General features: G+C 29.1%; 1 protein-coding gene across 2 annotated transcripts in view; it reads left to right on the forward strand.

The window, feature by feature from the left end:
• Positions 1 to 15,330, forward strand: part of ome (dipeptidyl peptidase 4 omega) — a 183,180-nt gene that overhangs the window by 131,061 nt on the left and 36,789 nt on the right. The window lies entirely within an intron of this gene.

The following is a 15,330-nucleotide window of genomic DNA, read 5'->3' on the forward strand; positions in this document are numbered from 1 at the left end:
TTTAGTGAGAGTATTAAAAGAGAATTAATGAGTCAGCAGAGCTATTTCTAGAGTATTTCCTATGAAAATGAGTTGACCACTGCTTCCATATGGTCATCTATTTCTCTTGATCCTGTAATTACTTGAAAAATATGGCGCAAAATGACGAGCTTTGTAGAGGGATGAATGTGAACTCTATATCTGAATGTACAACGGAGATGTACCCGTTAACCAAGAACATTTGCATGCGAATGAGATGCCTCGATTTAGGCTGGTGAGGTTTACGTAGAGCACAATGGAGCGTGATTGCATTGGCGTAACGCTTTGCTGATTGCGCGTTGACATTAGATCACATGCTGGAAGCTTGAGTACAATACTAGCTTAAGCCTGGTCTTATTCATTTTGTCCATTATTAAAACGGTCTCATGGACATAATGAAGAGATTTTATTATCTTTTCTATACTCCAACAATCACCATCATTACCATGTTAGTCATTAAAAAAAACAACAATTTTTCATAACTTAATTAAAGAAAAAAAAATAACTTTATGTATTCAAAGAACTTTTGTATCAGTTTTCTAAATGAATTTTTTATTTTAATATCGGATAATTACTGTAAAACTATTGTAAAAGAAAAGGTGATATTAAATAGAAAATAATTAAATTTTTCTTTAATAACTTAATATTGGTCCAATGAGTTTCGTTTAAAATTTAATCAGTTCTGAGTTCCTCCAAGACCTATCGACTAACCGTCCATTGAATAGAATCGTTTGAATTGTTCTCAAGTTATTTGCAAAAAATTTTAAATAAAAATATAAAGTAGAAAAGTCGAGATTGGGCTTGCCTCCGAGTTATTGAGATAGCTAATATTCTCTTTCATCAGGATACTATATCCATAAATTATTGAGAGCTTAATAAGGATTTTTAATGAAATATCACATCTCAAATTATTATAAAATATTAAAACTTTTTCAACGAAAATTTTTCAATCAATAATTTTCTTTAAAGAGAATAAAAGGTAGTTGCTGCATAGCATAGTTGTTATTTGATTAATAAATTAATATAATAAGGTAGCTTTAATAATAATACACAAAGATAATGAATATAGAAGTTGACAAAATAGCTGGAAATTGATTATCAACAGACATATTATTAAACTCGTGAATTGCATGACAAAACATTGGATATAATTAAACATCATTTGGAACGTATAATTTTACTTCTGAAAAATGACTTGGTCTAGTGTATCAGTGAGTTCAGATAGATCGATAGATACTAGCAGAATCAACAAAGCTCGTCAATCTGTTGAATTCCTAGAAGGTAACGAAAGAACAAACACACATGCATGTATGCATAAATCGATGGACACATTACTCTCCTTTGTTTGATGCAGTCTGGCAAAATTTACATCAAACAAGAAATATTGTTTACCATACGATTGTTTGAATTCATGTTTTATGATCTAACAAGCACATGGAATCGAACACTGAACATTGGTCAGAACTAAAATAGATGCTTAAAAGATAGTTGGTTTATTTGCGCCAATAATTATTATACGAATGTTGGCTAACATGATCATTCATGGTTAAATGGTCTATTTAATGAATATGAGTAAAACTATTGTATTTATTATAAACTTCTTTTGTTAATATAAAATATCCTACATAATTAGACTTTATGATGCTAGTCTGGACTGAATGAATTTGTGGAAAAAAACTAATGGCGTAAATTTTGAAGATGGATTCTGCTAATTAGATGTATAATAGAATGGTGAATAGTTCTCCAAGTGATGCTAAAATTTAATATACTGTAAATTACATTAAAAAAAGAAGCCCACTTTGATAAGCTTCATCATGATGGTTAACAACATCAGTTTTGATTTCATTATTTTAGTAAAAGTAATTTTTTTATCTTCATGTTCATTCTGAATTTAAATAACAAGATAAAGGATTTTGTGAATTTGAATTACCTATTCTCAACAAAATTAGTTATAAAATTATAATAAGTATATTATTTGTACATGTATGAAGCTGTAATTTTTTGAGTATGATTTAAACTTATTTAATAATATGAAAATTAAATGTCATTTCAAAAAGAAAATATTATTATCAAACAGTAATTTTTCTTTTTAATCCAGCTTAATTTTGGAGTATTAATTAGTTGATATTAATATTCCATCAGCCTTTTACTTGCCACAGGCAACATTGCTTATTTATCTTTTCCAAGTCTCATGAATATCCGTAATCATTACATCTATTTTCAATTACATATTAAATTTACTAAGTAAATAAGCCTCTTGTCAAACAAAACCAATGTATTCGACCCATTTCAATCCATTATTTATCAAAACAAAAATTCATGGAATCAAAATAAATCAGCTCTCACAGAGGTAAACAAAAAATGACAAAGCTGAAAATATTTTTTGACAGATTCGTGCTACAACAGTCGTGATATATTGCGTTATTAAAATAATAAAAAATGCATCAAACTATTTACCTACATATGAAAAATAAAAAGTATAGTTCAGGTTGTTCAATTTATCACTACCTTGATTGATACTTTTGTTAAACCAATTTTATGTTCACCTTTACGACCTGCAAACAAAGCAATCTATGTTGTCTATGCGCATAAAAATAGGGGAAGCATTGAAACTGATATTTCTCAATAGAACAAAGACAACCTTCGATGGCATCATTAATAAAAAAAGATGGTATTGAATATCTGATAACAAACTATCGAGCCTTCAGCAATACTAAGGTTGGAAGTCAAATATCCGTGAGGGCGTCGGCATAACTTCCTTTGCGCAGGATTCGAATAGTGATGAGGAAAATAGTAGAATATCTCGTTCTAGAGTCAGCCCAGGTGCTTGACTCTAGCTTGCATACGGTGGCTGTTCTATACACGTGTTCGATAAAATCGTAGCATTAATCGAACATCGACTATGAATATTACTTGAGAACCCCAACAGTTTCTACACTCTACTAGCTGCATTAATTAATTTATGTAAAAAAATATATTGTATTTTTATCTTATTCTTTAGAGCGTGATTTTTTTTTTTTTTTAGTAGACTGTTGGTAGTAACTTTTAGGGAAAATTCTAACAAATTACTGATCAAGAAGAAATTAGTTTAAAAATGGATAAATTTTTTTTTTTAATATCTTCTGAATTATTCATCAATCATATTTTTTCTTTATTAAAGAAATGATTTTTGTAATTAGCACAAATATTTTTATTTTGATAGATACTGCTTTTCAATCTAGCGTTTTCCTCATAATTTTCCAATTAATTATCGAAGTTTTTATATAAAATTGCATTTTCAGTAATGGAAATACTAATAAATACTAAAAATGAGTTTCTTTTATCGTTCAACTAATTAAAATTTAATGAAGTAATTTTCCAAAAATAATTGATCATAAATAATATTAATTTAACATAAAATACACATTAATTAATTTATTTTATATATGTTCATAAATGAGTTTTTCAATTTACTCAAAATACAATTATTTTCAGCAATATCATAATTGAGTTTTATAAATGAATTTATTGGAGCATCAAACAAATTAAAAATCAGTGTCATTATGATAACTTATTAATTATAAATATCTGTTTTCGACACTGCATTACATTCATTTGAAAATTTAATTCCTTTATAATTACCAATTAAGTGTTATCGTGATTACTGGACACGCTTGATATGAGCTACGAGCTCAGTAGAAGAGAATTTGCTTAAAATGTAGGTTCATTTTTTCTAAACCTCTCATTTATATATAATTAAATTAATTATCTCAAAGGTTCAATTAAAACCATAAATCATAATGAATTCGTTAATAAACAAGTTTTTAATAGAATAAAAATTAACAAAATTTCGGGCATTTTCTTGTGGTAGAAATTAATGATCTCCAAAGGCATGCAGAGATCATTAATCTTCTCCATCAAACATTGAGTAATTTAATTTCGCTATTTTAATAAATAACCGTCACCAAATAGCAAAGGTACCATGGTAATTCAGTACCCCATAACCCAACACAGAAATTAATTAAATAGATTGAATACATGTCAGAATGTAACTATGACCAGTTCTGTGAAATGGCACAAATGATGTTGACCTAGCAGCAGAACTGGAAAATCAATGGAGTTATTTTTAAAGAAATGGTGAGAACTCTTAAAGGAAGATAGACTTGATGGTAGAATGTTTCATAAATCTAAAAATAAATTATTGTAAATACATCTGAAGAAATTTATATATTCAACATCTGTAACATGGAAAAACCTCTTAGCTGGAACTATTATTTTCCAAACGTGACTGAGAACAGAAAAAGGGTGACAATCAGAACGAGAATCGATGTTTCGCGAGTAGAATATATCACGTATTCTACATCTTCAGATATTATGGAGATACCAATAGATTCTTGATATTATAGTTTCATTTTGAAAACAAATTTAAAGGAGAATTCAGAAATTGAATGAATTTATTGTTACACTGGGCTACGTGACAACATCTTCAAACAGTATATTTTAAAGGGATTATTTCATCAAACTCTAGCAAGGAGAAATCTAGCAACATACACTTTACGACGACAGATCAGATGGAATTGAATTGTATTGTCGAGAATACACAAGTTAGAACGCCAGCGGATATGTACAACATGAATACCAACAAAAGCATCATGAACAATGGTAAGAGAAGAGTACTCATATTCAGAATTTGGATATCTCTACAAGTCTGTCCAATGAGATATCGTATGACGAGGGTACTTTGATGGTCTTATTTGAAGAATAAATCATCAGACAAAAGTGACATAACTTTGATGTATTTGCTACATAAGAATATGCTGTAAGAATCAGACCTAGGGTATCAATCTACTTAAAACCCTCAATATCTCTGTTATACAAACTGGTAGCTATGATAAATTTGCGATTTGTTGAATTATCATATAGATTAGATCATTTTCATGTGGTATTGAGAGATGTTCTTTATTATTGGAAAAGAATTTTTTATCATTTATGCAAGATTATGATAATGTGGTATCTTCTCCAGACCAAGTGCATTCAATTCAATGACATCAATCTTTTACAACTAGTTTATGAGTCATGAATAATAATCATTCTAATCTTATCAAAACTTGAAACAGGTACATCTTAGGTTGACAAAGCATAGGTCAACCCGAGGCATAAAAATTGAACTTATTCTGATCTTATTCACCCTGTTTTGACATTTAATTTCAGTTTGAAAGCATGAACCTGCAGGTTCATTTTATATAATAAAAATTGTGCTAACTTTAAACTGGTAACCCTGCTTAATTCCACTTTCAGGGCTTAAAGTTCGACTTAGGTTTCGAAACTACTTTGGCCCTAACAAACCTGAATCTAAACTAATTACATTCTATTATCCTGAAAATAAATAACCTAAGTTGAACCTTAAGCCCTGAAAGTGGAATTATGTAAAAACATTTGAACACCACATCACACCTAGAAGACTATTAATTGATGTACAAAAGTTAGATAAATATTTCTTTATTGTCAACCAACTAGTGAGCTATACGTGTTCAAGTACCTATATACTATTATCTCAAAATTCTCTTCTTTGGTATCATCATGAAATCTTTCTTCTTAACTTCACCAAGAATACGCTCTTGAAAAAATATTCATGATGACAGTCAATAAATTCACTCATTAAAAAAAACTTCACTTGCAAAAAATTTCCTTGGTAACAACTTTGATTGGTGGTTTATTTTATGAAGAAAAAAGACATTAAAAGATTTAAGTTGGTGTAATTTTCTTTTACATTGTCGTCTTTTAATTGTCACTAGATCATTAACCTTTAGAAATAAAGCCCTTCTCTTTATCCTAATACTTGCTTATCTACACAGTTAACGTTTTATTTCTTCGAATACTATGTCTTAAGTGACAGAAACCTATAAATAATCTCGTAGAACAAAGTGGTTTAGTTGGTGATAAATTTTTTGTGATCTTATTGTTTTTATTATCATTCATAATAATAAGTTGGAGGTTCTTCTCTGGGTTGGGAATTTAATATTTATATCTTAAAATAAATTGTATTCTGGATGGTTTGTTGAATATGAACCTTCATGTTTCTTCTCTTACTAAATATTTAATTTCTAAACAAGAAGGTAAATGTTTTTTTATTATTATTATTATTTGGAATGAGAAGGTAATAATAAAGCTGAATTATTTGATTATTAAATTTTAAAATAATTAATAGAAGACTTTAATGATTCTATAATTGTGAAAAACACCATTGTCTTAAGAGCTGGATATTTGATGGAGATGAATATTTAAGGACTTAAGCAAAAATTAAATGGAGACTCTTCAAAAACATTCATTGAATTTTACAAAATCATCTGCCAAAATAAATAACATGTAAATTGTCAACCCTCTTGGGATTAAACCTACCCTTGTCTCTTTGAATATTTTTTGCATGCTTTGAATAACCGGGGAATAGCTCGAGATCTTGTCAGTAAAAAATTTGTTTACATACATTCATACTCATGTACATGAATCATTACCAACACCTGTAACATCTATAAATTATCTTGATAAATTTTTCTAAAACTATTTTTAAAAAATTGAAAATAATAATCATTGGTTTTAACAAATGATTGAATTTTTAATAATATTTCAAAAGTAATGGAGGTAATTTTTTTTTGATATTTCAAGAGAAAAAAACATGAAATAGGAAAACTTGCTAGAGTCGCTAAATGTAAATAGCTACATTTATTGCTATTATCATCGAAAATTCATGATACACTACTACAAACGAGTCAATTTGCGGTATAATACCAATCCTCTTTGGTTTTCACGCAACAGCAAATATTGCTAAAGTACCAGGAATATAATATCATTGCGAAACTTTAATTACCCGTGTTTGTTCACTAGTTATACGTAGACTGAAATATATAAATTCTTAGCGCTTTATTGAGTTCCAAATTATGACACCAACTTAGTAATTGTTATTGTTTTGAGAATTGTTTTACTATTTACTCCAATGCTCATTTATAAACAAAGTAGGATTTTAATTAAAAAACAATCCAAACTCTACCACTTGTTTGCAAAATTTAAGGCTCCACGACAATTTAATTATATGCAATTTTAACTTGAAGTTGGTGGAAAATAACAAGCAGCAGTTAAATATTAAAATAAAAAAAAATAGAAGTAATATCAGAATTATTTTTTTTTTATTTATAAAAGTTATCTGTATAATTGAAAATAAACTTGAGGAAGGTAATATAGTTATATTAATAACGTTGAGATAACCATTGAGTAATAACTAAGTTTCATTTCAAACATATGTACATGTAGTGTTTACCTATTCGTAGTGGTATTATTCTCATCTATGGTCCTTGAACAAGAGATGTTTTGGAGTCCTTAGATACAATAGGAAATAATAATTATATCAACATATAACATGGTTCTCTAGCTAAGTTATAATGTTCATAACAAAACATAATGGAATGTTATTAAGTTTTATTACATCCAGGGGATTAGAGAAATTAAAAATCCTAACCTTTCAGTACATGCAGATAATTCTATAACAAACTGAGTTTGGAAATGAAAAGCTTATTCTGGTGCTTAGAAACTATTAAGAACAATTATTTGAAAGGATTAATAATTATTTAAAATAACAACTCAATATATAATGTGAATAACTGATTTTTTGTGATTTTTGTTTGGTAATTCATGGATCCATCTGAAGTAGTTTATCTAAACATCGACCCAAAATAAACAGGATGATGGTTTAGAACAGGAAGCTTCATATATTTAGACCAACAAGAAACTTAATTACATTGAATTACATCCATCAAACGATGATAACTCAAAAATAGTTGCATAAAAAAGCTTGAAAATAATTTTCAATTATTGTTCCAATAATAAATGTTTTCAATGATCAATTTCTCGGTCTATATTTGATGAAAAGTGTCAAACCATCAAATTATTTCATTGATGAAATGATATTCGAAATTTTTTAGCAGTAAAATGACTGAATGACATTTCAATTAATCATCGACACTTTCCAGTATGAAGAGGATTGAGTGTAATGGACATGAAAGCCATCATACCTGATTATCAATAATAAGAAGAAGCAAGTAACAATATTTAAACAATCTATCTCTGTTTGTAAATTAATAATTATTTTTATCACATCTCTTAAGCAACAAAAATAGCATTTTTCAATTTATCTCAACTCATAATCAAGTGTCTTAATTTATTAAATGTTTGAGAGCTTCAATTAGCAATCTAAACATGGTATAGCAAGATTGATGATACTCTTGAAAGATAACGAACCAATATGTAACATGATATCAATATCATTGTTGTCTATTTGTTACTGATCATCCAACCAACTTGATCAAATAGAAAATCTTCATTTAGATAAAAAAACCAAGGTATTTATTCTAATTACATTCATGAGTATAAACTTCAAAATAAGATGGAATTGAGTGTATCCATGTGTTCAAATTAAAATGGTCTGATAATAGCATTGGCATGGATTATTATCATTAGGAATCAAATATGAAGACTATTCCAATCTCGTTAATCTGCAATGGGCTTCATGTGAATTTGGCCGGCAGCTATGCGCTATCGTCCAGGATTTACGTATTTACGATCCAGAATTTGAACGATATGAGGGTAGGTTTATGGCAACATACAACAAGCTCCAGGGTTTCTGAATGCTCTGAGAAGAAGGGATGGATATTATCGAACATGATCAAGAGGATAATAATCAAACGACAAACTGATTCCATTATAATGAAGGATTTTGATAGTTAAATTATCTTCTTGTAACAAGGGATTATTAATTAGTCCAATTATTTTGAATAGTCTTACCAGATTTGTTAGCATTAATTATATAAACAAGCATTATATAAATTTACACATAGATATTATATAAGCAATCATTATTCAGAAATTAATCAGTGAGAAGCCTTGATCTTTAGCAACAAAATGGTTTATTAGTTTCAATAGAGAAACATAAAAAGGTTAATCTAATTTCCATAGAAAATATGTTCTTTCAAAAATAAATTTAGGTTTCTAAATTATTTTCCTCTTTGATCACACTGTAAATTTCAGTTTTCCAAAATGCATTAATTTAATACGGATAAGTGTGTTAAATATAACGTCAGCCATTTGATTAACATTGTAGCCATTTGTAACGCATTTCTAAGTGTGTAAAAAGTGACTAAAATGTTAATCAAATGGGTGACGTCACATTTAACACATTTATCCGCATTAAAATAATGCATTTTGGAAAACTAGGATTTGCAGTGCAATTCATTATTTATATATAAAAAAAAAAAGATTAAACAGAATCTGGTTATCATTTTTTTGTTTCAATTTGTAATTCAATAATGAATAAAATATCAGGAGTAAAATTTACTGAATATTTGTGAGGCTGAAGGTAAGCTATAAATTGTCGACATGAGCTTGCTAAATTACAATATTTTACCATCCCTATAAGACCATTTTGCTGCGATAACGAATCTATGAAACACAATATTAGTAGAGTCTTCACTATAACAACAGGAGGGTGAGATTTCATCTCGAGGTTGTATATTGTACACTTAATAGACCTTCACACTGTTCGTGACTTATCGATATCCAGCATTATAATAACGATGAACATTGGTATGGAAACAACCTAGGAAAATTTACCAGTCTTTCTTATAGACGCTTGGATAGAAATAAAGTTTTATGACACTCCCTCAGGACTGGAGATAGTGTACAAGTCTTCAATTGGATAAAAATATTTGACATAAACTGCCATCAATGCTGTCACAAAAATGATGATGATAATAATAATGACGATAAGAGTAGTAATAATTGGAGATGTCAATTTTTATTCGACGATCATCGGCACACTGATCACTTGACGTAGATTTAAATGAACGAAGGGATAGAAACACGATACATCCAGTAGTATAATTAGCGATAACGCAGACGAGCAGAGCCGTGTGGTCAATTTTCGAGCAGGTGCACGAGGTCCCTCGCCACGAGTTAACGATCTTTAGTTACATGACTATACTATAGATAGATGTGTTCACGACTAAGTACCAACAGTGTCGCAAATACCAACGCCATGTGTGGCCTGACTGCACGTTGATCGAAACTCCTTCTTCCACTGAATTCCAAGCGGTCTTATGGATATTTTGGATATTATTCACGTTGATTAATAACTTTTATAAACTATTTTTATTACTTGAATATTAAAAGATGGAATTGAATAAATAAAACACTTTTAGAAAAAAATATACACAGTAAATAATTACATTGAATTTTTTTCCTCTAGAATTTATAATAAAACAATGCTGCGGGGGAGAAATTTGTTTCATAAATAAAATTCTTTTCACTACTTATTTGATATTTTTAAATAAAGAATTTATCTCTCAACAATGCAAATTGTTTTTTAACCGTAAATAAATGAATAGAAAAATTTTATGTTGATGAAAAATACTTAGAAAAATATGATGATGTAGCAAAAAAATTCACCATAGTTCTATTGTGTTGTCAAGAAAAACATGGAATATGTATGTGTAATGACAGCTTGGAGATGAATGTATTATACAGAGGAAATGATATAAATACTATTTAATTTCATTATTTAGAAGCTGGAAAGAACTCGGTAATCAAAACTGCATCCGGTATCAAAAAATTTTGTTCCTCAAACGTTCCTCAGTGAGACATGAAGATGTGCATAACTTTTATGCTAATGATGCTACGGGGTTGATTGAGGGCACGAATGAAAGATCTGGATGAGAGAGAAAAATTCGATATAGTTAAAATCATAATTGGAGGATAATTGATGGTAAAATTGAAGCAAGTTCCCATTTTACACTATTTTAGGAGTGAAATAATTGATTTTTCATATGTTTGACCTGATTCCGCATTTCTAGGCATTGAGACGAAGAGAATGAATGGTCAAACTTAAAAATCCGACAACTTTGATTTTTCGACCCCAAAAAATGGCAAGTGGTACCCCTTTCCATTTTTTTCACTCAAAAAATAAAAGTTCTCCGATTTTCAAGTTTGACCACTCATTCTCTTCGTCTTGATGCGTAGAAATGCGGAATCGGGACACCGGTCAAGAAAATTTACTTTAACACCCTTAAAAAGGGGTAAAACTGGATACAAATTAGGAATAATCATCCCCTTGACTTTAAACCCCTATAACTCATGAACCGACGGTCCAATGACTGTTTTTAGGGACGTTTTAGAAACTTCAGAATCTGAGCTAAATATTTATATCTATGAAAATTGTTTAAAAAATTTATTTCTCCCTTGAAATCGCTAAAATATAAGAAAAAGTCACATTTTTTTGAGAGTTTGCCGAATATTTTTGCAATTTTAAGGGTGAAATAAATTTTTTGAACGTTTTTCATGGATATGTATCTTTAGCTAAGATTCTGAAGTTTCTAAATACCTCCTTATGATTATTATTGGATAAATTGTATAAGAGTTATAGAGATCCAAAGTCGAAGTAAGGGTCAAAAAATCATCTACTTTGGACTTTGGATCTCCATAACTTGTGGACAAATAATGAAACGATGATTTTTGAGAGGTATTTAGAAACTTCAGAATCTTAGCTAAAGATACATATCCATGAAAAACGTTCAAAAAATTTATTTCACCCTTAAAATTGCAAAAATATTCGGCAAACTCTCAAAAAAATGTGACTTTTTCTTATATTTTAGCGATTTCAAGGGAGAAATAAATTTTTTAAACAATTTTCATAGATATAAATATTTAGCTCAGATTCTGAAGTTTCTAAAACGTCCCTAAAAACAGTCATTGGACCGTCGGTTCATGAGTTATAGGGGTTTAAAGTCAAGGGGATGATTATTCCTAATTTGTATCCAGTTTTACCCCTTTTTAAGGGTGTTAAAGTAAATTTTCTTGACCGGTGTCCCGATTCCGCATTTCTACGCATCAAGACGAAGAGAATGAGTGGTCAAACTTGAAAATCGGAGAACTTTTATTTTTTGAGTGAAAAAAATGGAAAGGGGTACCACTTGCCATTTTTTGGGGTCGAAAAATCAAAGTTGTCGGATTTTTAAGTTTGACCATTCATTCTCTTCGTCTCAATGCCTAGAAATGCGGAATCAGGTCAAACATATGAAAAATCAATTATTTCACTCCTAAAATAGTGTAAAATGGGAACTTGCTTCAATTTTACCATCAATTATCCTCCAATCATGATTTTAACTATATCGAATTTTTCTCTCTCATCCAGATCTTTCATTCGTGCCCTCAATCAACCCCGTACCATTATTAGCATAGAAGTTATGCACATATTTATATCTTACAATTTTTCACCAATATATCATTATTTTATTAATTTCCGTATGTATATTATTTTTTCACGTAGAAACGTTCATACATCCATGTTTAAATCTTCTAACATGCATTCAAATATCCCAAATCGTAACGATATTATAAAATTACTAATTTAAAAATCGACCCATTACAATAACTTCCTAATGGAAAATTAACTATAAATAAAAACTAAGTATCATTATTGATAGTTCAGAATATCGATAATATAAATGCGATATCGTTACAATAATTTCAGGAAAGCATTAATAAAAATCCCTAGTAGATTCCAGAACGATTAAATTCAAGCTCGAGAAGTAAAATTTTATATATTTGATCGGTGTGATAACTGCTTGGATATCAAGAAAGACGAGAAGTAGTTTCCAGAACAATAGTAAAGCCAAAGAGCGGAAATTTCAAATTGACTTTCTATTAACACAACGCGATCGATTCGTTCCGGTTACGATACCAGATCAAAACTTGAACTTCTCAAGTATTTCTTCTTATTTTATAGTCAAGATATATACAAGAAATAGTATTCACTACAAATGTACTTTTTCATCATTATTTTTACCATTTTTATTTAGCTTGTTGTTTTTATTTTATTTTTCTCATCTAAAGAGCATACTTACCTCACCAAACTCTTTAGAGCGAGTGATTTATTTCGAAGCCATCTCTCTTTCAATATGTATATCTCAATTGGAACTAAGCCAGAAGTAGAATCAACGAGTTCAAACGCGGACAAAAGGGTTGCAGTGTTAAGTGCATGAGTGAGCTAACGATATTCCAAGAGAAAGAGAACTGAAAATCGGCAAGGATTATGCGAAAAACGCTCGAAGGATTAGGACGAGGGCTAAAAGTGCTGGGCTAAGCAAGAAACTCTGAGGTTTCAGTCTCACTCTCCACCAAATAAATTACACTAGTTTCTCTAACTCCATTGGGATAATTGCCTTTTTTATAATCTGATTAAACTAAACTTTAGTTTAAGACATCTCCCAGAATTGTTTAATTTACAAAATGGAAATTAATTCTCAACTTGACAGTTATAGTTATGCGATATGATGAAGACATGTTTTCAAATATTTCAATCTAATTAGAGATTAAATTTTTTTTTTTATTGATTAATTGATTTGTTTTTCTTTTTTTGGTAAAAGAGAAAACGATATACTTTTTGAATAATTCAGTTTTTAAAATTGTTTAAACAGTGGTTTTTATGGTTGAGTGTTGTAAATGAATTATTTATTACCAGTAAATAAACTTCTACTTCAGTTAGAGCATTCTGCTCATGTCTGTTGTAAACATGAATGTGATTTTATTCAACAAGCAATATCACCATTGATGTAACGATAAATCATTGCTCAGTTAAAATCTTTGTTATAGAATTGCATCAATCGTCCATGTGAATATAGATTGACTGTAAATATGATGAACCAATAGTTTATTATTTCAATTGTTTTCTCAATAAATATAAAACAATTTTTTATTATTCTCTTTTTGGTAAAAAAATAGTAACACTACGTGGGTTGAAACAAAAGAATAGTTTGAAAATAAAGATTAGCCTTTACTATTCTAAACAGTAAGAATGAGCGAGTAAATCTGTGAGATTTAACATGGGAGGCTGACTATTCACGAGTTTACTCTACTTAATATTTTATTTTTATCTGTGTTTTACATTTTATTTAGTTTTTTCATTCAAAATTACTGAGTCGTGGAAAAAGTATTCAGTACTTAGTTTAAAAAAAAAAATAAAAATATATTTGCTGCACTTTTCATACCATTTTAATTTTAATTTAATAAACTTATTTAAATAGATCATTTATTTAAGGGAAACTCAGAAATAATTTTAAAGCGAATTATTAATATTAAAAACCAACTTAATTTAAGAATAATAAATATAAATATTATATTAAAAAAAATTCTTTTAAATATAAAAATTATTCACTAATCAATTATAAATATTAATTATATTAATAGTGATTAATATTTATGAATAATTATTGATCATGTGCAGAGAAAAAGGTGATTAGAATAATTTAAGACAAAAGATATAGATTTTTAAATATGAATACATCTTTTTATTTGCTTGTTAAAAACCAACCGACTCATAAGAATAATTATTATATATTTGTAATGTATTTTAATATTAACAATACTAATTCCAACGATAAATAAAGAGAATTATTTTGAATTAAATGTAAGTGCAAAAATGACACAGACATGTTTAGAAGTTTATAAGTAACTATATTTCTATCCAACCGTAAATTTTGAGTTCTTGTTAGTAAACTTGATACTCAAGAAGTATCTTTATAAAATAATTACTTAAGACAGCTTAAAATTCATTATTAAAGAGACATAATTGTACTCCTATTATTCCAAAAGTTCAATAATGAATGTTAAATTGAAAAAAAAAAAAAAATTCACCATGATGTAAAACGTTTAAAAAATTGACAGATCAATTGAAAAAATAATCAATTGAATTGTAACTTTCCTGGATCAGAAGCAAGTGATAATTAGATTACTAAGTACAATTGAATAAACGCGTCTTATCGGTATATTGAGGAGTATTTATTGCGCATGGTCAATAATCTAAAATCGTTACGACTATTGAGAATCGACAGGCAAAGTGATGGGATGTGAAGAGGGAAGTTTGATAAGTAGTGAACAGTCGACGGAAAGGACAAACGTAGATCCGAAATGAGTGTTATAGCCATAGGGGATGTGAGTATGAGAAAGGTAGAGAGCGTCTGGCCGCGAAATGGCTAGCAACCGATGATATCAGAGGTGCCGGGTACAGAGAAATGATTTATGACATATCCCTGAAAGAGTTAATGGAAGCAAAATAGCACCAGGGCACTATGAATCCTTCCATATCGACGAGCATTATTGATGACGATGCCTCGATACTGAACGTTATCTCTCGGTCCGACACTGCTATAATTTATTGGTGAGAACTGTTGACTATTAATAGCCATCTTTTGCGCCAGGACTTTTGGATTTATCCATCCAAGGATATATTTAAGC

Source organism: Chelonus insularis, unplaced genomic scaffold (assembly GCF_013357705.1).
Source record: "Chelonus insularis isolate UGA/USDA-ARS -01 unplaced genomic scaffold, ASM1335770v1 contig_160_pilon, whole genome shotgun sequence".
NCBI lineage: Eukaryota > Metazoa > Arthropoda > Insecta > Hymenoptera > Braconidae > Chelonus > Chelonus insularis.